The sequence below is a fragment of the Aotus nancymaae genome, unplaced genomic scaffold (genome assembly GCF_030222135.1).
Source record: "Aotus nancymaae isolate 86718 unplaced genomic scaffold, 86718_ANA_hifiasm-v0.15.2.pri h1tg000064l_0, whole genome shotgun sequence".
NCBI classification, from domain to species: Eukaryota; Metazoa; Chordata; class Mammalia; order Primates; family Aotidae; genus Aotus; species Aotus nancymaae.
Window position 1 is genome coordinate 825,116 of NW_026988478.1, and position 25,503 is coordinate 850,618.

Consider the following 25,503-nt stretch of genomic DNA (forward strand, 5'->3'; position numbering starts at 1 on the left):
CGTAGCACATGCTGACAGGCGGGTCAGAGCGCTGGGCCTAGGAAACAGGAGGATTACTTAGCCCGGTGTCATGGTTTGACTGTGTCCCCACCCAAAGCTTATGCCGAATTGTAATTCCCAGTGTTGGAGGAGGGGCCTGGTGGGAGGTAACTGAATCATGGGACGGACTACCCCCTTGCTGTTCTTACGACAGTTTTCATGAGATCCAGTCGTTCGAAAGCGTGTAGCACCCCACCTTCGCTCGCTCTCCTTCTCTGGCCATGTGAATATGTGCCTGCTTCCCCTTCTGTTATGATTGTGAGTTTCCTGAGGCCTCCCCAGAAACAGAAGCCTGTAGAGCCCGCAGGACCAAGAGCTGATTAAACCTCTTTTCTTTACAAATTATCCAGTTTCAGGTATTTCTTTATAGTGGGGTGAAAACAGACTAATACACCCAGTATTGAGGGATTCAGAGCGCTGTCCTTTCACGAGGAACAGAACACAGAGGCCTTGAAAATCCAAGGCACGTGCTGGGTGGCAGCGTGGGGTCTGTAAGGGAAAAGAGCAGGGAATCAGGCTGTGAAGACGGGTTTGGGGGTTACTGGAAGAAGACCTTGTATGTTCGGCCAATGAGCTGGAGTGTCATCACCAGGTGATGGGGAGCACCTGATGGTTGTTGAGTGAGTGTGTCATCACATGAGCACTCCGGTGGGAGAGAATGATTGGGATGCTATCGCCTGGAGAAAATGTATTAAGTGCCTCGTCCTGTGCAATTTCAAATTATAACACCATCTACATTTGTGGAGCACTTGCACAAAGTCACAGAGCCATGGACTCATGTGCTTGGAAGAAACCTCTGGTCCAGTATGCTGTTTAAGGGCTGCAGCTGATGCTTTATTCTCCTTCACAGACTCTGGCACAAGGGTTTGTTTAGCTCCTGTTTGTGCATTGCCAATGAGAGAGAATGCATTCCCCCAAGCTCACTTCATTCTCAACCACCCCGAATGCCAGAAAGTTCTTTCTTATATTGAATCAGAATTTGTGTTCCATAACACCGACATAATTGTCTCCTAGAACAAATACCCTAGCTGACAAACGAGACAGCTAGCTATGCCTCAGAGAAAATGGATTTTGGATCTTGTGATGGTTGATTTTATGTGTCAGCTTGACAGGGTCATGGGGTCCCCTGACATTTGGGCACATATTAATCTGGGTGGGTCTGTGAGGGTGTTTCTGGATGAGATTAACATTGGAATCTGCAGACTGAGTAAAACAGTTGCCTCCCTCTAATGTGGGTGGGCCTCATCCAATCAGTTGAGGGCCTGAATGGAACAAAAAAGTGATTCTCCCGTGAGGAGGAGGAAATCCTCCTGCCCAACTGCCTTGAACTGAGACACTGGCCTTCTCCTGCCTTCAGACTCAAACTGAAACATGTTCTCTTCTTGGGGTTTGGAGCCTGCCATTTTTCTTTCTTTTTTTTATTTTTGAGATAGGGTCTCTCTTGGTCATCCAGGCTGGAGTGCAGTGGCACAATCACAGCTCACTGCAACCTTGACCTCCTGGGTCCCCATCTCAGCATCCTGAGTTGCCGGCCAATTTTTGTGTTTTTGTAGAGATGGGGTTTTGCCATGTTGCCCCAGCTGGTCTCAAATTCCTAGGCTCAAGTGATCCTCCTGCCTCAGCCTCCCAAAGTGCTGGGATCATAAGCAAGAACCACCATACCTGGCCACCTGCCACGTTTTGAACCAGAACGTGCACCACCGGGTCTCCTGACTCTCAGTCCCTGGACTCAGACCAGAACTGCACCGTCAAAGCTCTTGAGCCTCCATCTTACTTCCTGCATATGTTGGGACTCCGTAACTACATCAGTGAATCCCTTGTGATATATATACAGCTCTCCTATTCATTCTGTTTCTCCGGAGAACCCTGGCTAATACAGCTCTTGTCCCTCCCTCCTGGCCACCTTCCTTCAGCCCTCCCAGAATTAGCAGTGACCCTCGTAGAGTGTGGTATCAAAAGTGGAAGGTGTTTCTCCAAGTTCTCTGATCCTTGCAGGGAGGGTAGATGACCTCATTTCTTGTTTTGAACTATGTCTTATTAAATGCAGTCACAGTAAAACCTCAAACAACACTTCAACATTGGTCTTTAATCCTCATTTTCCAACGTGGAAACTCAGAGAGGGACAGGAATTTGCTCCAGGTGACCACCAGGAAATGACAGAAGTGGAAATCTAATTGTCATGATTTTAAGCCTGTGCTCTTCGACTGGGTTTTATACTGTAATTTGTGCTAACTGCATAATGAGCACTTTCAATTACTAGGTCCTTTAAATAAGTCTTCCTACTTGATTCCTAAAGGAATCTTGCAAGATAGGTTTTGGTTCTGTTCCTATTCCAGTCACATTTCTTTAACCCATCAAAGACTGGCAATGACCCTTATATTATCACCATTCTATAGAACAGAGAATCAAGGGTGAGCAGTGGGTAAATGTCAGACGGTGTCAGTAAATATCAGAACACAGGTCTATCTGTTCGTAGACACACACACACACACTACACTGCACGTTCCACCACGTGAGTGTCTCCAAAGGTCCAGTCACGATGTCCACTCGTTAAATGTGTGAACTACCTCTAGCTCTCAGCTGCGTGCCCCTCACCTGCTGTACAGCTACGCTTTCAGACCTGGCTGAAGGAGTTCATTTTTCTTTTTATCATGACATTGAACACATCAGACCTGGACCAGATCTTACAACTTTGTCATGAACACACCTGCCATTCAGAATTAGGAGGACACCAGCAAAACAGTAGCATGTGAGAGCTGGGAAGTGTTAGTTTCGTCCCTCTGTGTTTCCTCTGCCCCTTGGTGAGGGGGAGAAAAAGTTTCTTGGTGATTGGGGAAAATTGTATCTATCAGTGAGGACCAGAAAAACACAACTTATATTTTTATTCTTGACAACGAAGGTGATGCTTTATGTGTCCCGTTCTCTTTAGGGTCTGGCCATCACCTCATTGTCACGCCGATCGCCAATATTGGCGACCTCAACCCTCTCCTAGACCGCAGACTCCTAAGCTGGCAACGTCCGTGGGAGAAATGCACGTTGTACTGGCCCGTGTCATTGTGTTGGGACTTGTGCAGGCAGGTGTAAAAGAAGGTGGGAAGTTTCCTCTTCTCCGTTCACTCCAGCATCAAATTTACATTTGCACAAATGTAGTATCACATGATACAATGGTTGTTGGGGCTGATAAAGGCTTGGGGTCTGCCCACAACCGTGCCCAGCAGTTCTGTAATGTTGAGAATTCACTTCCATTCTCCGGTCCTCAATCTCAATTTCTCCACTAAAATCAACATCAACAACAAACTCAGATGTTCTCTTTGAATTTTCACATTCCTCAGTGCTATAATAGAATTTCTAGGGATATTCTAAGTCCATTAAGGATTATACAGGGTATCACAGACATTCTTAAGGAGACTCGGCGATCATATGTGAGACTCAAACTTTCCAGTCATCAAGCTTGGGAAAAGAAATTCCTAATTTCACAATATCCCCAAAGAACAGAGCTGCCAACGTGTAATTACGCAAACTCCATCAGTGATTCCCTGATGTTTCTCACCAATTTTCTCACAGACAGGAAGACAGAAGAGAGGCTCTTCAAATGCACACATTTGAACAGGAGGAAGGTAAATATCCAAGGTGCTTACATTTAGAGACACTCTTCTTTTGACTCACCTAAATTTAATTTCCAAATCTTGATATTACAGATTGAAATCAAATGCCCAGAGGTTCTGAGGAGGAGTAAAAATAGAAGCCTGAGTGGCAGAGGGAACCATTACTCAGTGTGTAGCCCTCATTCACGATGCTTACAGTAGCGGACTTATTAGAAGACAGAAAAGAAAATTGATTTATAAATGGTCTTGGGAAGGTAAAGACTCCCGCCTACATTTTTAAATTAATGTTTAATTATATATGAAATCCTTAATTACACATGTAATCCTTAATTATGCAAGCAATATAGGAATAAATTTCCCTTTACAAAAAATAAAACACTAGAGATAAAGCTGAGGTCACCTCTGAGCAATCTTCATCCTCTCCCCACCCTGTGTTCCTGTTTGATGTATGTCCTTTAAGATCGTCTTCCTTGCTCTTGTATAATTTTAGATACACATAGATAGAAGCATAAAATAATAGTGTGTTGTTTGGTAGTATATTTATTGTTATTGACCTTTTAATTGCATATGTAATACTATTTCACAAGTTTTTTTTTTTGTTTTTTTGGGTTTTTTTGAGATGGAGTCTCACTCTGTCGCCCAGGCTGAAGTGCAGTGGTGCAATCTCGGCTCACTGCAACCTCCACCTCCCAGGTTCAAGCGATTCTCCTGCCTCAGCCTCCCAAGTAGCTGGGACTACAGGTGTGAGCCACCATGCCCAGCTAATTTTTTGTATTTTTAGGAGAGACGGGGTTTCATCATACTGGTCGGCTGGTCTTGAACTCCTGACCTCATGATCCACACACCTCAGCCTCCCAAACTGCTGGGATTACAAGCGTGAGCCACTGTGCCTGGCTACAAGTTGTTTTTCTAACTCAATGGAAGGACTTGAGTTTCTATCCATATTCCTACATATGTTCACGTTGCTTCTACTTTCTAACTGTAAACATGACTGCAATGAACATTTCTGTATGTGCCTCTCTGTGCATGTGGGTCATAGTGAGTTGTTCCCCAAAAGTAGCTACATGATCCTGTAGTTCCACCACTTTCCATTTCAGTGCCAACACTTTATATTTCCAAACTCCTTCAGTTTTGCCACTCTGGGTAGCAAATGGCATCTCACTGTTTTAATTTGTATTTCTTTAATTACAAGAGAGTTGAGTACACATCACGTATATTTTTCTGTTACTTGTTGTACATATTATATGACCATTTTTCTATAAGATTGTTTTTCCTCACTGATTTTGAGAATACTAACCTTTGCCCCAGTATCTGTTGAAAACGTTTTCTCCCAGGTTGAAGGCATACCGCTTTTCCTCTTACGATGTTAGTATCTCTAAGAATAAGGTTAGTCTTTTATTTAACCACAACGCTGACATTCAATGTCACACAGATGATATGATTTCACCTAATCTACCATCCATTTCCCAATTATTTCTTTGTCCCAATAATATTCTTAATAATATTTTATGTCCCTAATAAGAGCACACTTCTTCCCCAGTACAGGATCCAGGACAGAGTCACATGTTGCATTTACTTACCATTTCTCTTTAGTCTTCTGTAATCTCAGTTCCATAACTTTCTGTTGTACTGCATGCCACTGACATTCTTTAAAAGCTAAAGTCAGTTATTTCACAATATATTCCTCCAGCTGGTTTTGTCTGATGTTTTCTCATCATTAGGTACAGGCTTTGCACCCCCAGATGGTACTACGAAAGTGATCGTTTGTTTTACTCAGGATAGCACGTCTGGACGTCCACAATGTCCATCTGCTCTCGCTGGTGATACTAATTTTGACCACTTGATCAACGTGTTACTGAGTGGCACAGTTACGAGTTCTCTTGATCCTATTTTCCCCTAAATTTAGCATTCACTGATGATTCCTGCCTAAGCCAAACTTCACACATTGATTTCAAAATGATGATTTTTCACCACTCCTTCCACATGCATTAGTCAACTTTTTTTTTTTTTTTGAGGCGGAGTTTCGCTCTTGTTACCCAGGCTGGAGTGCAGTGGCGCGATCTCGGCTCACCGCAACCTCCGCCTCCTGGGTTCAGGCAATTCTCCTGCCTCAGCCTCCCGAGTAGCTGGGATTACAGGCACGCGCCACCATGCCCAGCTCATTTTTGTATTTTTAGTAGAGACGGGGTTTCACCGTGTTGACCAGGATGGTCTCGATCTCTTGACCTCATGATCCACCCACCTCGGCCTCCCAAAGTGCTGGGATTATAGGCATGAGCCACCGCGCCCGGTCAAGTCAACTTTTTACTGTAAAAAGGAGCCCTCCCTCTCCCCTACCTGACATTCATATATTCTTCCATTCTATTATTATTTATCTATCATCTGTCTCTCTACTTATCTACAATTAAAATGAACTCCTGGATTTCTATTTTATTTATAACTTATTATGAGTTATAACATATTACAGTCTGTATTAGTTTGCGGTAACAAATTATCACAAACTTGATGTCTTAAAACAAAACACATTTATTGCCTTACAGTTCTGGAGATCGGAAGTCCAAAACCAGTTACATTTAGCTGAAATCAAGATGTCCCCTTCTGGAGGCTCCAGAGGAGAACCGATTTCCTTCTCTAGTCTGGGTTCTAGGGCTGCGTTCCTTGCATGCCTTGGCCAATGTCCACTTCCTGCAGCTGCAAAGCCAGCAGCACAGCCTCCGGCTTCAGCGGTCACATCGCCGCCTTCTAGGTCGCCAAATCTCCCTCAGCCTCATTCTTGTAAGAACACTTGTGATTACATTTAGGACCCACCAGCTAATCCAGGATCATCTCCACAGCTCACAATCCTTAATTTAATCACATCTTATGAATCCCTTAACATTCACCGGTCAGGAGTTAGGAACTGGATATGTTTGGAGGTCATTCTTCCACCAGGGAGGTGGTATCAGTAAGAGTTCAACCAGAGTAGCAGAATCACTAGGATATAACTATCTCATTGAGGCCGGGCGCGGGGGCTCGCGCCTGTAATCCCAACACTTTAGGAGGCCGAGGCGGGCAGATCACGAGGTCAAGAGATCAAGATTATCCTGGCCAACATGGTGAAACCCGTCTCACCTAAAAATACAAAAATCAGTTGGGCGTGGTGGCGCGTGCCTGTAATCCCAGCTACTCAGGAGGCTGAGGCAGGAGAATCTCTTGGACCCAGGAGACGGAGGCGAGATTGCACCACTACACTCCAGCCTAGTGACAGAACGAGATTCTGTCTCAAAAGAAAAAAAAAGTATGTCATTGATAGATTAGATAGATAGGTAGATGATAGATATGCTAAAGGGTATTGGCTTACATGATTGGGGTGTGTATTAATTAGCTTGGGCTGCTGTCATAAAATTCCAGAGACTGAATGGTTTAAACGACGGACATTTATTTCTCACAGTTCTGGAGGCTGGAAACCCTTGATCAAGGTGCTGGCAAATTTGGGTTTTGGTGAAGGCCTTCATGTGGCTTATAAATGGCTGCCTTATATAAGCCTTATAAATGGCTGTGTCCTCACATGGCCTTTCCTCTGTGTGTGCATGGAGGGAGAGAGAGGGAGGGAGAGAGAGGGGGAGGGAGGGGGGGGAGGGGGAGAGAGAGAGAGAGAGAGAGAGAGAGAGAGAGAGAGAGACAAAGACAAAATCAAACTCTTGTGTCTCTGCTTGTAAGTGTAGGAAATCTGTCAGACTAGGGCTCCACATTTATAACCTTTTTTAACCTTAGCTACTTTCTTCAAGGCCCTATCTCCAAATACAGTCACATTGCAGGTTACAGCTTCAATACGTGAATTTGGAGATGGGAAAACACAAACGTTCAGTCCGTAACAGGGAGTTGGTTAAGTAGTGTCGCTAAGGTCGTTTTTTCCACATCTGAGGCTCAAGTGAGAAGCTCACAGGGTAAGCAATCAGAAAGGGAAGGTCATGGGGAGGCCGGAGTCCACAAACATTAGCTGAACTCACCAGGACAAACTAGAACGGTCTCTCACCGTGAGGGTATGGGTGCCTGGGTTCCTGCAGAGGCCGGGGCCCAGGGTCATGGAGACACTCACACCCGGCCCAGGAGCTGAAGAAGCTGAAGGAGCGTCCAGGGGAAGGCAGAGCAATCGCACACCTAGCTCCCGCATCACACCTGTGTGAATCTGCAGCTCATCAACACGTGTGCAGATTACAAAGTGCTTGCTGCTTCCCTTGTGCCCTCCAAGCCTCTCAAGAGTCCCCCTTGTGACTGCCCTAGCTAGTAATGTGTAAGAAAGCCGTTTCTAAGCAACGTAGTGTGGTCTAGACAAGTTCATAGATTACAAAGTCACCATGGAGGACCAAACTTCCTAGAGTCTTTACATCATCAGAAGAGGCCTTTCTGGACTTTCCTATCAAGAACAGCAACTCTGGGCCAGGCATGGTGGCTCAAGCCTGTAATCCCAGCACTTTGGGAGGCCGAGGCGGGCTGATCATGAGGTCAAGAGCTCGAGACCATCCTGGCCAACATGGTGAAACTCCGTCTCTACTAAAAATACAAAAATTAGCTGGGCGTGGTGGTGTGCGCCTGTAGTCCCAGCTACTCAGGAGGCTGAGGCAGGAGAATTGCTTGTACATGGGAGGCGGAGGTTGCAGTGAGCCGAGATTGTGCCACTGCACTCCAGCCTGGCGCCTGGCGACAGAGCAAAACTCTGTCTCAAAAAAAACAAAAAAAAAAGAAGAGCAATTCTGACAGCCTTCATTTGATTGGTTAACTGAGGTTGATTACTAACATTGTAACCCTAAATTTCACTGTTTGGAAAACTTCCTAAGGTAATGGAGTCACCTGGAATGGTAATGTAAAAAGAATAGAGACAAAATAGGAAACAGCAAAACTGGAAGCCTTTAAGACTCTCCCCCAGGCTGCCTCTGACCGCTACGCACGAGCCCTTTCTCCTAATACCATTTTCTTCATTCTGAACTACTTCCCTTCCCCTTCCTTATCCATCAATCTTTTCTTCATTTTCTTACTCTGCCTGAGCTCCACGATCTGTCACTCTGACATTCCTGTTCCCAATACCCACACCTTCCTGTCATTTTCTTTTCCCCTTTAGTGTTCTCTAGTTATACGTGCACATAATTGAAAGAACCAGATTCTTATTTGACTAGTAATGAAAATTACTGCCCATTACCACACCATCCCCCACACCTTAGACAGGCAACCAGTTTTAATTCTGTTAGCTCATTCTTTTGGTATTTATCCCTGTGTCTTTACAGAATACACTTATTTATTCTTAATTTTTTCATCCTAGGCTTGTCTATGGAAAATGAGAATTTAACTCTCTTTCATTTTCATTCTCCCTCCTAATCTCCCGCCCCATGCAAGTGTTCCTTCTGGCTCTCTACTCTCTAATTTAGTTTTACAGTAATTTAGCTTAGTTCAACATTTAGTGTTTACATAATTATGAGAATGTAAGTGCTGCTCAGACCGAGTCTTTCCTGCAAAATATGCTTGAAATTCATCTTTAACTTTCCTCCCTAACTTTGTTTTTCTGTATTCATCACTAAAGCAATTCTAAATGTTCCAAAATTTCAACACATTTAGATACTTCAGGTCTATCAATTGCAACTCCTTAGAAAAAAAAAAAAAAAATCTCGTGATAATCTGGACCCTGGGCTGCGTGTCCTCCTCGCCTGGGTCACAGCTATTGCCCTGGGATCACAGCTAACCAGGCTCCTAGGGATCCCCTCATTTCATTCCCATGTCCAGGCCCCTGAATACCAGGCCTTCCTACCTCTTGGCTTTCTCATTTCATGGCTACAATATCTTCCCTTCTTCTCTAAAGACCTTAACAGAAGATAATGTTCAATTCCCTTTGTTCTCTCTTATAGTTCTTCAGTTTCCTTGCATTCTTTCTTTGCCATGTTTATTTCAGTATTTTAGTCCCTATATTGTACGTTGGCACGTTTTGTCGGGTATCTGGTATCTCATGACTGCCTGCTCATATTTAAAAGCGGGGGCAATAGGCTGACTGACGCTCTAAGCACTTTGCTGGGATGAGTTTCACCTTATAACAGTCTGGCTGGTTTGCTCCACCGGACAGCCCTGTTGCCAGCACCTTTATGCCGTTCCTCCTGGCTGGTCTTCTAACTCTCAGCAAGAGGGCAAAGGCCAGGCTGTCAGCATTTGTGAGCCCAGGAATAGAAGTCTGAGGGTTTCTGCCTTACTTAATCTCACTACTTCCAGTTTGATCCTCTCTCTCTCAGCTCTGCTTGTTTCACTACAGTCCAAATACCTTCCTTTTACCCTCTTCAGAAAACGGACCTCCAGTCTTCTGCTGGAACAGTCAAAGGCTACGTCAACCCCTTTACATCGGCTTTTCAGCTTTCAGGGTTTTGTCACTGATGTCTTCTGTGCTTGTGGGTTTGTGCTTTTTAAAAAGTCTGTTTAAACTCTCCCCTGCTCCCCCTGCCCCTAATTGAGCAACAGTAAATGTGTATGCTCAAGAGGTCCTCTGTTCCTGGCATTCCCTGGCTTTCTGTCGCACGCGCCCATCAAATGTGTATGCTCAAGATGTCCTCTGTTCCTGGCATTCCCTGGCTTTCTGTCACAGGAGCCCATCAAATGTGTATGCTCAAGATGTCCTCTTTATCTGACATTCCCTGGCTTTCTGTCGCATGCGCCCATCAAATGTGTATGCTCAAGATGTCCTCTGTTCCTGGCATTCCCTGGCTTTCTGTCGCATGCGCCCATCAAATGTGTATGCTCAAGATGTCCTCTTTATCTGGCATTCCCTGGCTTTCTGTCCCACGCGCCCATCAAATGTGTATGCTCAAGATGTCCTCTGTTCCTGGCATTCCCTGGCTTTCTGTCGCACGCGCCCATCAAATGTGTATGCTCAAGATGTCCTCTGTTCCTGGCATTCCCTGGCTTTCTGTCGCACGCGCCCATCAAATGTGTATGCTCAAGATGTCCTCTGTTCCTGGCATTCCCTGGCTTTCTGTCACACGCGCCCATCAAATGTGTATGCTCAAGATGTCCTCTGTTCCTGGCATTCCCTGGCTTTCTGTCGCACGCGCCCATCAAATGTGTATGCTCAAGATGTCCTCTGTTCCTGGCATTCCCTGGCTTTCTGTCACACGCACCCATCAAATGTGTATGCTCAAGATGTCCTCTGTTCCTGGCATTCCCTGGCTTTCTGTCGCACGCGCCCATCAAATGTGTATGCTCAAGATGTCCTCTGTTCCTGGCATTCCCTGGCTTTCTGTCACATGCGCCCATCAAATGTGTATGCTCAAGATGTCCTCTGTTCCTGGCATTCCCTGGCTTTCTGTCGCATGCGCCCATCAAATGTGTATGCTCAAGATGTCCTCTGTTCCTGGCATTCCCTGGCTTTCTGTCACACGCGCCCATCAAATGTGTATGCTCAAGATGTCCTCTTTATCTGGCATTCCCTGGCTTTCTGTCGCATGCACCCATCAAATGTGTATGCTCAAGATGTCCTCTTTATCTGGCATTCCCTGGCTTTCTGTCCCACGCGCCCATCAAATGTGTATGCTCAAGATGTCCTCTGTTCCTGGCATTCCCTGGCTTTCTGTCACACGCGCCCATCAAATGTGTATGCTCAAGATGTCCTCTGTTCCTGGCATTCCCTGGCTTTCTGTCCCATGCGCCCATCAAATGTGTATGCTCAAGATGTCCTCTGTTCCTGGCATTCCCTGGATTTCTGTCACACGCGCCCATCAAATGTGTATGCTCAAGATGTCCTCTGTTCCTGGCATTCCCTGGCTTTCTGTCACACGCGCCCATCAAATGTGTATGCTCAAGATGTCCTCTGTTCCTGGCATTCCCTGGCTTTCTGTCACATGCGCCCATCAAATGTGTATGCTCAAGATGTCCTCTGTTCCTGGCATTCCCTGGCTTTCTGTCACACGCGCCCATCAAATGTGTATGCTCAAGATGTCCTCTGTTCCTGGCATTCCCTGGCTTTCTGTCGCACGCGCCCATCAAATGTGTATGCTCAAGATGTCCTCTTTATCTGGCATTCCCTGGCTTTCTGTCGCACGCGCCCATCAAATGTGTATGCTCAAGATGTCCTCTTTATCTGGCATTCCCTGGCTTTCTGTCCCACGCGCCCATCAAATGTGTATGCTCAAGATGTCCTCTTTACCTGGCATTCCCTGGCTTTCTGTCGCATGCGCCCATCAAATGTGTATGCTCAAGATGTCCTCTGTTCCTGGCATTCCCTGGCTTTCTGTCGCATGCGCCCATCAAATGTGTATGCTCAAGATGTCCTCTTTATCTGGCATTCCCTGGCTTTCTGTCCCACGTGCCCATCAAATGTGTATGCTCAAGATGTCCTCTTTACCTGGCATTCCCTGGCTTTCTGTCGCACGCGCCCATCAAATGTGTATGCTCAAGATGTCCTCTGTTCCTGGCATTCCCTGGCTTTCTGTCCCATGCGCCCATCAAATGTGTATGCTCAAGATGTCCTCTGTTCCTGGCATTCCCTGGATTTCTGTCACACGCGCCCATCAAATGTGTATGCTCAAGATGTCCTCTTTACCTGGCATTCCCTGGCTTTCTGTCGCATGCGCCCATCAAATGTGTATGCTCAAGATGTCCTCTTTATCTGGCATTCCCTGGCTTTCTGTCCCACGCGCCCATCAAATGTGTATGCTCAAGATGTCCTCTGTTCCTGGCATTCCCTGGCTTTCTGTCACATGCGCCCATCAAATGTGTATGCTCAAGATGTCCTCTTTATCTGGCATTCCCTGGCTTTCTGTCCCACGCGCCCATCAAATGTGTATGCTCAAGATGTCCTCTTTACCTGGCATTCCCTGGCTTTCTGTCGCACGCGCCCATCAAATGTGTATGCTCAAGATGTCCTCTGTTCCTGGCATTCCCTGGATTTCTGTCCCATGCGCCCATCAAATGTGTATGCTCAAGATGTCCTCTGTTCCTGGCATTCTCTGGCTTTCTGTCGCACGCACCCATCAAATGTGTATGCTCAAGATGTCCTCTGTTCCTGGCATTCCCTGGCTTTCTGTCGCACGTGCCCATCAAATGTGTATGCTCAAGATGTCCTCTGTTCCTGGCATTCTCTGGCTTTCTGTCGCACGCACCCATCAAATGTGTATGCTCAAGATGTCCTCTGTTCCTGGCATTCCCTGGCTTTCTGTCCCACGTGCCCATCAAATGTGTATGCTCAAGATGTCCTCTTTATCTGGCATTCCCTGGCTTTCTGTTGCACGCACCCATCAAATGTGTATGCTCAAGATGTCCTCTTTACCTGGCATTCCCTGGCTTTCTGTCGCACGCGCCCATCAAATGTGTATGCTCAAGATGTCCTCTGTTCCTGGCATTCCCTGGCTTTCTGTCGCATGCGCCCATCAAATCACCAGCCCTGAATCTGTGCCCACAATCCCTGCTGTCCTTTACTCCTAGAGAATGTTGCATAATCACATGGAATCATGCCCCTGTAAGTATGCAGTCATAAGCCACAACTGAGACTCAAAATTGCCCAGGAATCCTTATTTATCTTCCTTAAGAGCTCTGATTCCAACTCCATGCCCACCCCTGAGTTTCTCCCAGACCCTCCTGTCTGCCTCCAACATCATTTTCAGCAGGGCGCATCACCCCTGACATCAGAGAGGAAGGAGTCACCAGCCAGGTGTGCCATCAGTCTTAATGGCACTAGCACTTTCCAGGTTAACCACCTCCATGCCCATCCTTGTCACAATGAGGAACTTTCTCTCCCGAGTGGGCTCCACCCTGCACCTCTGCTCCAGGTCTCAGCCTCTGGATCTGCCCCTCCTGAATACCACTGTCTTTCATAGTCCCAGCCTTTCCCTCTCTACCGACTCTTTGCCATCAATTCTGTGGATGGGATCCCTTCAATGTCTGGCCCGTGCCCACTTCTCCTGGAGCATCTCACCCCTCTCCTTACCCAGCATACTCTAACCACTTGACCCCTGTCCAGTTCCCTAAACACACATCTCTTCTCTTCCCCTGGGACCTTGGCACATGTGGATCCTTCTCCCTGGACTATCCTCTTCTCCTCCACCCTCTAGATCACAGCTGTCTTTCAGGGCCTAGCTAAAATGACCCTAGCTAAAATCAAGAAGCTTTCCTCACCACCTGAAAGCTCAGTACAGGTCACTCATGTGAGCTCCCTCATTACCCTCCTTCCACTCCCTTGAACCACTTCTCACACTGTTGAAATGGGCTGTTTTCTCCCTGTCTCTCCTACTTGACTGTAAGCTCCCTGGAGTAGGGCCTGAATTCACCAACGAATCCCCAGCACCCATCACAGTGCCCAGGATACGGTCACTGTTGGCTTCCTGTTGAACTCCCTTTCGCATTCTCTGTGAAGAATCAAACCTTCTGTGGAATGGCAAGCGAAGGAGAAAGGAATCCAGACAGCAGGCTGCTAAGTTTATCCATGAGAACGACGCGCCGTTTGTTCCTCCATTCAACTTTCTCTCCACACAGTGATGGCAACAACTAGAACAGGCAAGGCAACGTGGAGGTGAAGCTCTTGACTTGCTGGGGTACCCCAAATTCCCAATCTCTATATACCCCCCGAGGTGAAATTACATAGGCCACCTATTATCTCACCATTTATTACACTTTACTTAATCTCCATGCGTTCTTCCTGTCGGCATGAAGAGAGCGCTCCATCGCCAGGGAATATGCCTATTTCAGCCTTTTCCAAAACCCAGCCTTGACTTGATCAGACATCCAGCGTTGGCCCCTGCCCTGTGGTCCGGAGAGTGAACCTTCCTTCAGTTCTGCTGGTGTCCTCTGCAGGACGCCATACACTTCTACGTTGTTTCTTTACGTTAGTACCTTAAACAGTGTCGGTGCTATTAACGAACCTTAATTCTTTCTCTTTCTCCAGTACAACATATTCCCGTTCTGATCAATAGTGTTTACTCAAGAATAAAGATTCGATAATCATTTACTGAGTGAACGGACCTCAGACCATCAACAGCTCATCATTTGTAACCACCTTGGGTTCGTCCATCTGGAAGGCAAAAGCCTCTTCCTATTTCACGTTACCATATAGGTACGTAAATTAGTCCAGACAAGTGGCGGGCTGTGAAATTATGAGGATGACTCAATCGTCTGGTAACGATATATCACATTAAGTTATAGAATCACAATGCTTTATTTCAATCATCCCTAAGAATAACCCACACTCCCTATATCACCCTGGTCTAACAATTACCACTGCTTGCAAAAAAAAAAAAAAAAAAAAAAAAAAATTCTTACATTCAAAACATACAAAAAAGCTACGTTCTTATGCTGATGTATGCTGGTATATGCTGTCTATCCCAGCTGAAAGTCAGGATATGTTCTCCTAAATATCTATTTTAAAATTAATTTTAGTCCAATTTTTCTGATTTTTTGTTTTTTATTTGCTTGGTTTTAAACTAGAAATGTCCGGATTAGTGCAGGGGGACATACTGTCAATTGGTGGTTGGGGAAGGCTCCCTGAGCAGGTGTCTTTTGAGGATGAGAGAAGCCAGCCATCACTGGGGACAGAACACTTGCAAAAGCAAGAACCAGGGCAGAGCCCCTCGTCAAGGTTGGCAGATAGAAAGACGGATGGTTTGGAAAACACAATAAAACAAACAGAAATGAGTAAACTGGAATCTTCCGCGCAAAGTTAACCCTTTACTGCCATTCCTTTCTGTATCATCCCAATCATGTTACAGCATGCCTTTCTTCTTAATACTGTCCAGCATTTTCCTTGTTGCCACAGACTGATAAGGTGTCAGTTACTTAACCATCCCCCATTGTCGGATCCTCCCTTGGGTTGAAGTGTGGTCTCCCTGAACCTTTCTTCTCTGCCATCCTCCAAAACAAGTCCCCAGTCCCCTCTCATTTCAAACATTTCATTGAGGAATAACAAGGCACAGTCAATGAGAACTTTGTGGAGAGAAACAAAGGTCCTTGCATTTTCACAAAGTCCTCCGAGTTGGCCTGAGTTAGGTGGGTTCTGAACCTGAAGCGCACACATTCCCTCATTTATTCTGATGACAACGTCTTCCTCCAGTGAGTAGGCCTGGAAGTAAGTCAGGACTGAGACGAATGATCCAATGGGCACAATGTCTGAGCACCCCTGGTCAGCCACTCCCTGCCCCAATGTCCCAAGGCCCTTCTGGAAGAGCCTGACTTCTCAAAAAAACAGAGAAGGGGCTCAGCCCTAGAGAAGGGAATGATCACTGGGCTTAAGGGGCTTTGCTTTCCAAGAATATTTTTCCTTCCTTCTTCCTGTGCTATATGCAAACCTCAGCACTAGTGTGGTGGCTCACATATCTCAAACACACTGCCTCTCCAGCATAAAAAGGACCAGCTTGTCCAGGGGGATGCAGTCCCGTGCTCTGGATGTAACTGTGAAGGGATGCTGGAGAGTGAGTGGGCAAAGCCCCCACCTCACACTGCCTTGGAGAAAGATAGAAGCTGTTCCAACCTGGCAGCTGTTATTTACACTTCCGAATAATGTGTGAAGGCGGGAGTGTAGAAACAGATGACTCGAGAGAATAGGAAAACGAGGGCTTTGACAAAGACATGTACTATTTATGTGAAACCCAACGCCTCTGCTAAAAATACATCCCCAGCACCAAATGCTTGTTCCTGATACAAGAACTACACAGACAATAGTTATTTCCCATCTATCTTTATCCCAGGCGGCTGGCCCATGTGTTTACGTCTCACACTTAGAATCTCCATTTCCCAGCGCCTGATTTCAGCGCAATGCTACAGAAGGAGCTCGCTATTCTATCAGTTATCAGCTCCTCGCTAACTGATTATGCCGGATTCACTTTACCGGTAAAATGAAAGGCTAAGGGGATGAAATGAACTTATTCACGTCCACTTTGACATTTTATGAATCGAAAAAATCATTTGGGTGGTCGATGGCCTGGATGGGAGTTTCCATCTCCAAGACTTGTGCTTAGAATTGTTTATAGCAGCCACATAATATGTGTTGAATGAATGACTTTACATACCAAACCGTTCAATTTTAATTTTTATAATTATGGAAATTTATTCACACTGTCTGAGAGCAACTCACACCTTTGGACTTTGCAGGGAAAGTCCACGAGACTCAGAATAAATATTAACTCTTACTTGCAAGTGAATGAGAAAAGGAAACAGAATTCTTTAGTTTTAAAAAATTCATGTGGCTACAGTGTAGGAAGGGGGTGTGGGGGCCGCCCTTGGAAATCACCGCACCTGGCAGTGGAACCGCCTTACCCTTGGCTCTCCACTCAAGCCCGTGCTCGCTCCTGCCCAGGGGTGGGATGGGGAGCAGGGACAGGGGCAAGAGCCTGCCAGCTGGAATTTCCACACTCACATCTTAACAGAGCTACATAAGGAAAGCAGCTTCCTTCTGCCAGCTAGCGTGTGAATAATCTCAGGGAAGACTGCCATTGGCCCTCCTCGAACCGCATGCCACCATTGGCCCAGCTCTTCAAGGAGGATATGATTGGCTCAGCTGTGTCAAGTGCCTGAGTAGTGGGCGGGGCTCCATTCTATGGGAAGTGGAGTAGCACCAGGCGTCCCTTGAACCACTTGCCACCATTGGCCCAGCTCTTCAAGGAGTGAGGATATGATTGGCTCAGCTGTGTCACGTGCCTGAGTAGTGGGCGGGGCTCCATTCTATGGGAAGTGGAGTAGCACCAGGCGTCCCTTGAACCACTTGCCACCATTGGCCCAGCTCTTCAAGGAGTGAGGATATGATTGGCTCAGCTGTGTCACGTGCCCGAGTAGTGGGCGGGGCTCCATTCTATGGGAAGTGGAGTAGCACCAGGCGTCCCTTGGGGGAGTTTGTGACTCAACAGGAAGAAGTTGAACAGTGTGTTGCATTCATTTGGCCTCAATTATAAATATGCAGTGGGAACTTGTTGCAAAGTACGTATTGCAATAATTTAAATGTTTGAAGGTGCTTGTAAATGCAGATGCTGTTCAGAATGATCCTGCCCACTTCAGGATAGGATAAGAAGAAACTAATGCCTTAGATGGAATTTTTAGGGAAGCAAAAGGCTTCCCTTTAAAGGAATAGTTTCACGTGTTGTAAGAAGTTTACTAGGTCACATTGTATTTTCTATGAAATAAAATAAATATATGTCTTCTGATTTCATTATAGGAAGACAAAAAGGGGGGCCATGGTTGTCAGAGCTCCTGTAGATAAAGTGAACTGTCAGGGGTAAAATAAGCAATTACTGAGATTTGAGGGTGAGGCTTCAAAAGAACCACATGCTAATTAAAACAATTCTGTATCATTTTACGCCTATTAAATTAGTGGGAGGTTTTTAAATGATTAATTTTGGCAAGGTTTCAGTGAAGCAGGTACATTTGTGCATTGCTAGAGGGGCTATGAATTGGGAAGCAATTTTACAACATGCCTTAAAAGTGTTTGGCTTTTTATTTATTTATTTATTTTTTGGATCCAGCAATCTCTCTTCAAGGAAATTCTCCTTAGGAATTAAACTGAATGTAGAAATCAAGGTGTTCACTGAGCTCTAACTTTTCCTAAAGAACTGTGAGAGTCAAGGTCACATTTTATCTTTGTGTCTCTAGCACAGCCTCCATCAGGCATGGCATACAGTCAGTGCTCTACAGTTCGTGAAAGTAATAAATGAAGATATATGTTCACAGGAGGATAATTTTAAAATTAATTATGTAAGATCATCTCAATGGGAGACAACAGTGTCATTAAAATTAAAAACTAAGAAAGCAATATTGCAGTGTGGGAGAAGGCCTGTCTGAAAAAATAAATAAAACTAGAAAGGTATGTAACATTGTTCCCATGTTTTGATTATAAGTATGAAAAATTTGCTAATGTATCTGGAAATGGAGTGGAAGGGAAACAGAAGAGAGAAAACAAGGATTAAATGAGGTGAATTCTTTAGTATACAGTTCCTTACTATTCATGCAAAAACACATTTTAAATTAGCCTTTGTGGGCCTACCAGAAGGAATTTCTCTGCTCATTTTGGGTCTTGGGAGACCTTGGAAATGAAATCTTCCAAAGTGATCACACCTACACCATTGTGAATGTGTCTACATAAGAGTGTAGATACATACAGACATGTGCAAGTGATTATTTTCAATGATCATATTGAATTGAATGATCAATTGAATGATAATATTTTCAATTAATATTTTATTGAAAATATTAATCAAAGTCAAACACTGTCTTGTACGCAGCTAATATAGTATATATAGGACTGGCTACGGAATTTGCAGGGCCTCAGGCAAAATGAAAATTCGAGACCCCTGGCCAAAAAATTATTATGAATTTCAAGATGGCAGCAGATGATCATGGAACCAAATGTGGGGCCCTTTGGGGCACAGGAACCTGTGTTGCTTCACAGACCAATGCCCATGAAGCTGGCCTGGTTATATCAACACAGGATGTGAGCAAATTAATAACAGTAAACTTCAGTTCTAATATCAATTCTCTCCCTTACTAGCGGAGCAACCTTGAAAAAATAAATCATTTGCCCTTTCTGTGCCATCTGGTCAGACTTTGATTCCCACTGTCAGTGTTTTCCTCCCCCCGACTCAGTTTCCAATTCTATAAACCAGGAGCAATGCCTCCTGTTTCACTGGGCTGTTGTGAGCTATTGAAAGCTCTTGCTTTTTCCAACACAACTCCCACCTCAAGGGAATATTCCTTAAAATTACACATATTCAACTTCAGCCTGACGCACCCCCCACCAACAACTTCCCATTAAAATACTCATAAAAAAGACGAAGAGGAGAAAATTCACCACAGCAGGGACATTAGGGATAATAACCAACCATATGCCAGAATCCAGGGGAGCGATCATGACTGCACCATCAACAGGGCCGTAGTAAGCAAGGCAGTCGTGGCTGCAGCTGGCTCCTTCCAGCCAGACCTGGCGCCGGGTCCACCTGGAGCTTGCAGCTATTTTAGGCATTTGATTTCTTCAGAAACAGGCTTCATTTCAGCCATGGCTTCCATCTCCTGAAGAGCTGTGAGTGCTCCGTCTTCTACTCCGTTTTGTGGCCACTCCTCCTCCATCCCACACACCAGGGAATTACTGAGACTGCCTCTTTGGAAATTCTGTAGCCCAGTTTATCTTTCCAGCCTCCCCGCTGTGTCTCTCATCTTTAATCACTTCCTTATTTTCCCCACTGGCCCGTCCCCGCTGTAGTCTCATCCTCTGTCTGCTCTGGGCTGCCTCTTCCTCATCTGGTTTTCCATTGCTTTCCTTTTGCCCTTTAGAGTTCTATGCCCTTTTTAACTGACTCCAGGGTGAGCCCCCTTCTCCTACCTGAGAAACCTGACTCTTTCCAAGGGGAATCTTCTCGAGTGGATGGTACCTCGCCCACTTCCTTGTTCCTCATCCTACAGGGCAGAAAGGGAAGCTCAGGCTGTACTAATCAGAATCCACTCCTCCCTGTAATAAGGTCCTGGAGTCAGGTAGTATAAGAGAGAGTCCACCAACCAGAAAAATCTTCAGACTTTTTTTTGCCACACAGCAGCCTTCAAGCCATGGAGGTGACATCCCATGTCAGACCTCACCTCCTGGTTCCATTAAATCGATCCCGTTTCTTGTCCATGCAATGCAATGGCCATCCATGTCCAGATTGCAGAGACAGAAAATCTTTATTATGAGAGTTTGCAACCTCTGTTTCTAGTACCCTGAGGTCTTCATATTCCCTCAGTGAGCTCTTGGCATTTTATGATCAAGATTCACTCATCGATTCACTGAAGAATCTGGCCTATTTCAAACACTCTGGTTGCCCAGGTAAAGCCTTCAAATTCCAGATTTTCTATTTAGATAAGTAAATATAGTTCTTGCTTTCTCCCCTCACCTGTTGTTCTCTTGGGGACAAGTTCATCTGACAGCACTATCTAACTCAGGCAGGCTGTTTCAAGGCCATCAATGCAGTGAGCCTGTGTGCTCCGCCAAAGCATCCGGTCTTGCAACCACCCATATACTGAACGGGAGTGAAAGCCAAGTTTGAGAACAACTTGACTGCGGCGACAAAATTAACAGGACCCAGAAATAAGACTATTTACATCAACGTAACTATGGTTTCAGAAATTTCTTACCCAAGAAGATAAAGTTGCAAACGCTTTTACCGTGTCTAAGAAATCGCTAACAAATCCGTTTATTTAAACAATAGATGACTCCTCAACTACACCTATTCTCAGGACGACGGGTAAATAAGACACTGTGTCACGACAATAGGTGGATTCAAGTGCTGGGCAGATCTGCGGTCTTTCCTTGCAGCTTTTATTCATTAGGACTAGCTTGACCTCACAATCTCCCCCTTATCTGCAATGCCATTCATCCATTCAACAAATATTTATTGAATGCTTTCTCCGGGTTGGATGTCACCTTAGACCCTCTTCTTGTGAACTACCTGTCTCCTATTGAAATGTCCACCTTTATGGAAAAAACTGGGAACATCTGACATCCTGATGGGTTTTTTGGTCTTAGGTCTCATCATCCTCACTGTCTTCAACTCCAATGACTTTCACCATCACTTTGCGTACCCACTACAATGGATATGCCCTCGATTCTGCCATCCTGGAGGCACGCCAGCTCTGAGATATTCATGTGCCAAGGTATTTTCATGTGTGAGTCTCCTCAGAGAAAGCACTGAGTGTGTTCTTTCTTTCTTCAGGCCTCATAGTAGCCCTTCTTAGACTCTAAATTACTGCCCTAGGTTAGCTTCTTTAGAAGCATACACTGAGACAAAGATTTGTGCACAAGGAGTTCATTAAGAAAGTACTCCTGCCCAGACGTGGTGGCTCACACCTGTAATCCCAGCACTTTGGGAGGCCAAGGTGGGTGGATCACGAGGTCAAGAGATCGAGACCATCCTGGTCAACATGGTGAAACCCCGTCTCTACTAAAAAGTACAAAAATTAGCTGGGAGTGGTGGCACGTGCCTGTAGTCCCAGCTACTCGGGAGGCTGAGGCAGAAGAATTGCCTGAATCCAGGAGGCAGAGGTTGCAGTGAGCCGAGATCGTGTCACTGTACTCCAGCCAGGCATCTGGCTACAGAGCAAGACTCTGCCTCAAAAAAAAAAAAAAGAAAGTACTCCCAGGTAGAGTAACTAACAATTCCAGTATACCTGGGGCAGAGGATACAGCAAGGTAATTACCGTGGTTTAGAACTTTCAGTTTTAAAACTGGGCCAGTCATAGTCAAACCGGGATGTGCTGGTTGCCCTACTCCCAGAAGAAACTGACAAGGGGACAGAGAAAGCAGAACAGGGAAGGTGCTTCTCAGCCAAGCAGAATTGCAACTACATGTGTCAGAAGGGTAACCTTAATCTGATCCCAAAGGTAAATTCTGGAGAGTAAGTTGTGGCTCAGAGTTTGTTCCTAACTAAAGTAAGAGAGCTGAGCTTCCAAATTTCTGTCCCCGTTACACATCAACTAGAGTCTTAGGGTTGAGGATGCTGAGAAGCAGGGAGCAGTTCCACAGCCTGAGAACAATCATCTGAACAACTGTTGGAGGGAATTTACAAATGGGTAGATTGCGCACCGAGGTCGTCCACTGCAATACTGACGCATGGAATCAAATGACTCACACAGAGAAATGAGGGGACAGAACTGTTTGGCTCCCTTTCTCACTCCACATCCAATCAACTTGGGGTGGGAGAAAGGAGAGTTGAAGATTGGCACAGGGAGGGCCAGGGCAAATATGCAACTGGAAGGGTGGGGGGCAACCGGGGAGGAGTTCCCTCAAAGTCCGTGGGTCGTTATGAAGGCAGCATACTTGTATCTCTCTTCTCATTACTTCTGAAGACAGAAGACTGCAGGAGTGTCCCACACAGTCAGAGCATTAAGAAACAGAGTACCGTGTGCTAAGTAGAAAGGGTGACCCAGCACCGCCCCCTCTCATTTCCCCATGATGTTGAAGACATCGGAAAATGATGCCAGGTTCCCCAGGGCCCTGAGTGAAGAGCCATGGAGGTAGAAAATGAAAAAGAATGCATGTGTCGGCCTGGTGCCTCTTGGCTCAGTAACGGGAACTCCCCAGGAATGGGCTGCAGGGCTACTTTGAGGGGTTGTGACCTCCTTTGTGGGCCAAATTCTCACTAACATTCATAAAGACAACTGTACCTCGTCACCCCGACTGTACATGCTTGCCTGCTTTGGAACTTGATGAAAATGAAGATGACTTAAGTCTTTTGCAAGCATTTATTTTCTCTCCAGGGGAAATGGATGGAATAAATGGGATGAGACTATGATAGGGGCTACCCCAAGGTCTCCATGTGCCTTCTCAAAAGGTAAATTATAGATATTGCAAGAAGAGATGAATATATAAAATATTTGCCAAAATGATATGAGAAGTCGTGCTTTGTCTTCAAATTATGCTTTCTTGCTGTTAATGTTTTTGTTAATGATAGAGATTAATCTGTCTTTCACGGTTTGAGTGACACAATAAAGTTGGAATTGTACCTAATCCTTAAACCTGCCTCTAATGACGTAAATGAACTGAGATTGAATACCAGCAAGAGCTACTGTTTCTGCCCAAGGGGAACAGTACAAGGGGCCAGAACGCAGCCCTGTGCTGCAGCTATAAGCAGTCCTTCAGTTGTGTGACAATGAAGAATCTGGCTGCCAACTGTGGGTCTACACAATTGTTTCTGTCCCTCTGTACATGACACCGACACTAAGCCCTGGGGTCCAGGACTGCTCAGATGCATGGAAAGATCCAACCTTTAATAGAGGGCTGAAAATGGGGCCAGTGGCTGCTTTGCCATTGTCTTCAGTGGGGCATAAACGGACAGAAACAGCACTTGAAGACTCTGTCTTTGGTGTCTTAAAATTGCCCTCCATTCAGAGTGAAAGAATCAAGATACAGCCTCACTGTTTGGGAGGTGTTGAAGGAGACACATACAGCTGGCAAGGCCAAGGGAAGATGCTGCTGTATCTCCCCCCAGGTCCACTCCAACCAGGAGCCAGGCTGGAGCTAGCTGAAAGCCACAAAGAGCAAGGTCACCATAGCGGCGAAGGTCACAGATGTCAGCCCAAACTGATCCAGAAGGCAGGCACCACAGCCTCCAGCGCGCTGCAACCAGCTCTGACCAAACCAGCCTCTCAGGTGCTGGGAGGTTCCACAGGGAAGGAGAGGAGAGCCTGAGATGGAATTCTGAACTGGACTTTCGTGAGTTAATCATCCTGAACCCACTGATACATCTCAAGAGTGGGCTGAATATTCTGAGAATATCTGCCTGACGACGTCTGCCAGAGGGTGGCTAGAGGGTCGGAGACAGAAATTCAGGACTGTTTTAGAAATAAACACAAGTCTACTTATTTTTATCCACTTCTTGGCCTGTTGAAATCTTTCGCCTCTTACGTAAGGTTCCCTTACTCCCACTGAACCTCGTCTTTCGTCTAACCAGGACCGCTGGCATTTGACCCTTGACCGTCTCAACTTTCAGCCTCCTCTTGTCATTTCCCACCCTGACCTCTAGACCCTACGGTGCGCCATGAGATCTGTTGCCCTGACAATGCATTCATCCCCTTTCCTCCCTGTCATACCTGCTGAGAAAAACACACACTTGTATCCACCCAGCTTCCTGCCTCCTCCAATCCGACACCCTGGCTTCTGAGCAATGCTAGAGAAAACTGCATAACCATGCAGATTAGTACCATGACATGTGTGGCCTCCAAGCTCAACAAGGCCTTTCTGCATTGCCTAGAGATACTTTCTAATTTCCAAAGTCAGCTTTGATTTCCATTTTTTCTCAATAAACTCTCCTGACACCTCCTGGTTACCCCTCCGTGCTAATTTTCTGCCGATTCTCTTTCGCCCGACATGCATGCACGTGTTTATACACACAGCCCCTGGGAAAGGAGAGTCTTCAGACTAGACCCCTTGGCATGCAGTATTTTGGAAAGCTCTTTTGTTTCTGGAGTTTTAGTTTTTGATAGTGTCTTTTTAGTACTTATGTAAGTTTCTGGAAGGGAAGCTAATGCTTGTTCCACTAGATAATCTCTGCCAGGCATTTAGATCCTGAATTGAGAGACTCAATACCAGAATGCCATTGCCTGAGCCATTTTAGAGCTCATCAGGGTGGAGATCATGACTGCCCCTTCAGCCAAGAGCCCCGAGTCTTCCAGGTCCCTGCCCGTCTCAAGGCATGGCTGCTGAGTTCTTCCTTGGACTCCCTATCATAATCTAGTCGCTTATATTAGTAAATGTCATGTTTAAGTTACCCATGGCCCATTTTTGTTATTGTTGACCAAATGAAACTTAATGAATAAAGAAGTTTCCACCAGGAGTGGAGATTTTCATCTACCAGAATGTCAGAGAAAATGACTTGTGGTGAGGAGAGAGGTAAGGATTTGCTCATCCTTCTGTCCTTGTCGGAAGAGACGGCAATCCTCATAATTAGTAAAACTGTTGCTTATCTTGTCTCGGGACTTGACTCAATGGTAATATTCCATGACTTTGGCATGTCTCAGTTACTTCTTGCGGCCCTTATGGTACACAAGGAGAGAGACAAGCTCCATTCCGAGATAGCTATCATAAAAATTGAGAGAGAATAGCACAGGGTGCATGTGATCCTGTCAAGCAAGGAGTTTTAGGGATGTCAACAGAAATCTGAGTCTGCTGAGGGTTAAATAATTGCATTCCTTGCCAAGCTGCAAGAGTCAACTCTGCCACTGAATCCTCTTCATAAAGCTGAAGTGAAATTTAAAGCTAATTGTCATGTCCTGATCAGAAAACTGAAGGTTTATGGTGATCACGAGTCAAGTCTGAGAACTCTGGGGATCTCCCTCTGACATCTTTATCCTTCCAAAGCACCTTTAAAAGAAAGAGAGTAGAGGAATGGCTAATCTCCAAAGACTGTGAACT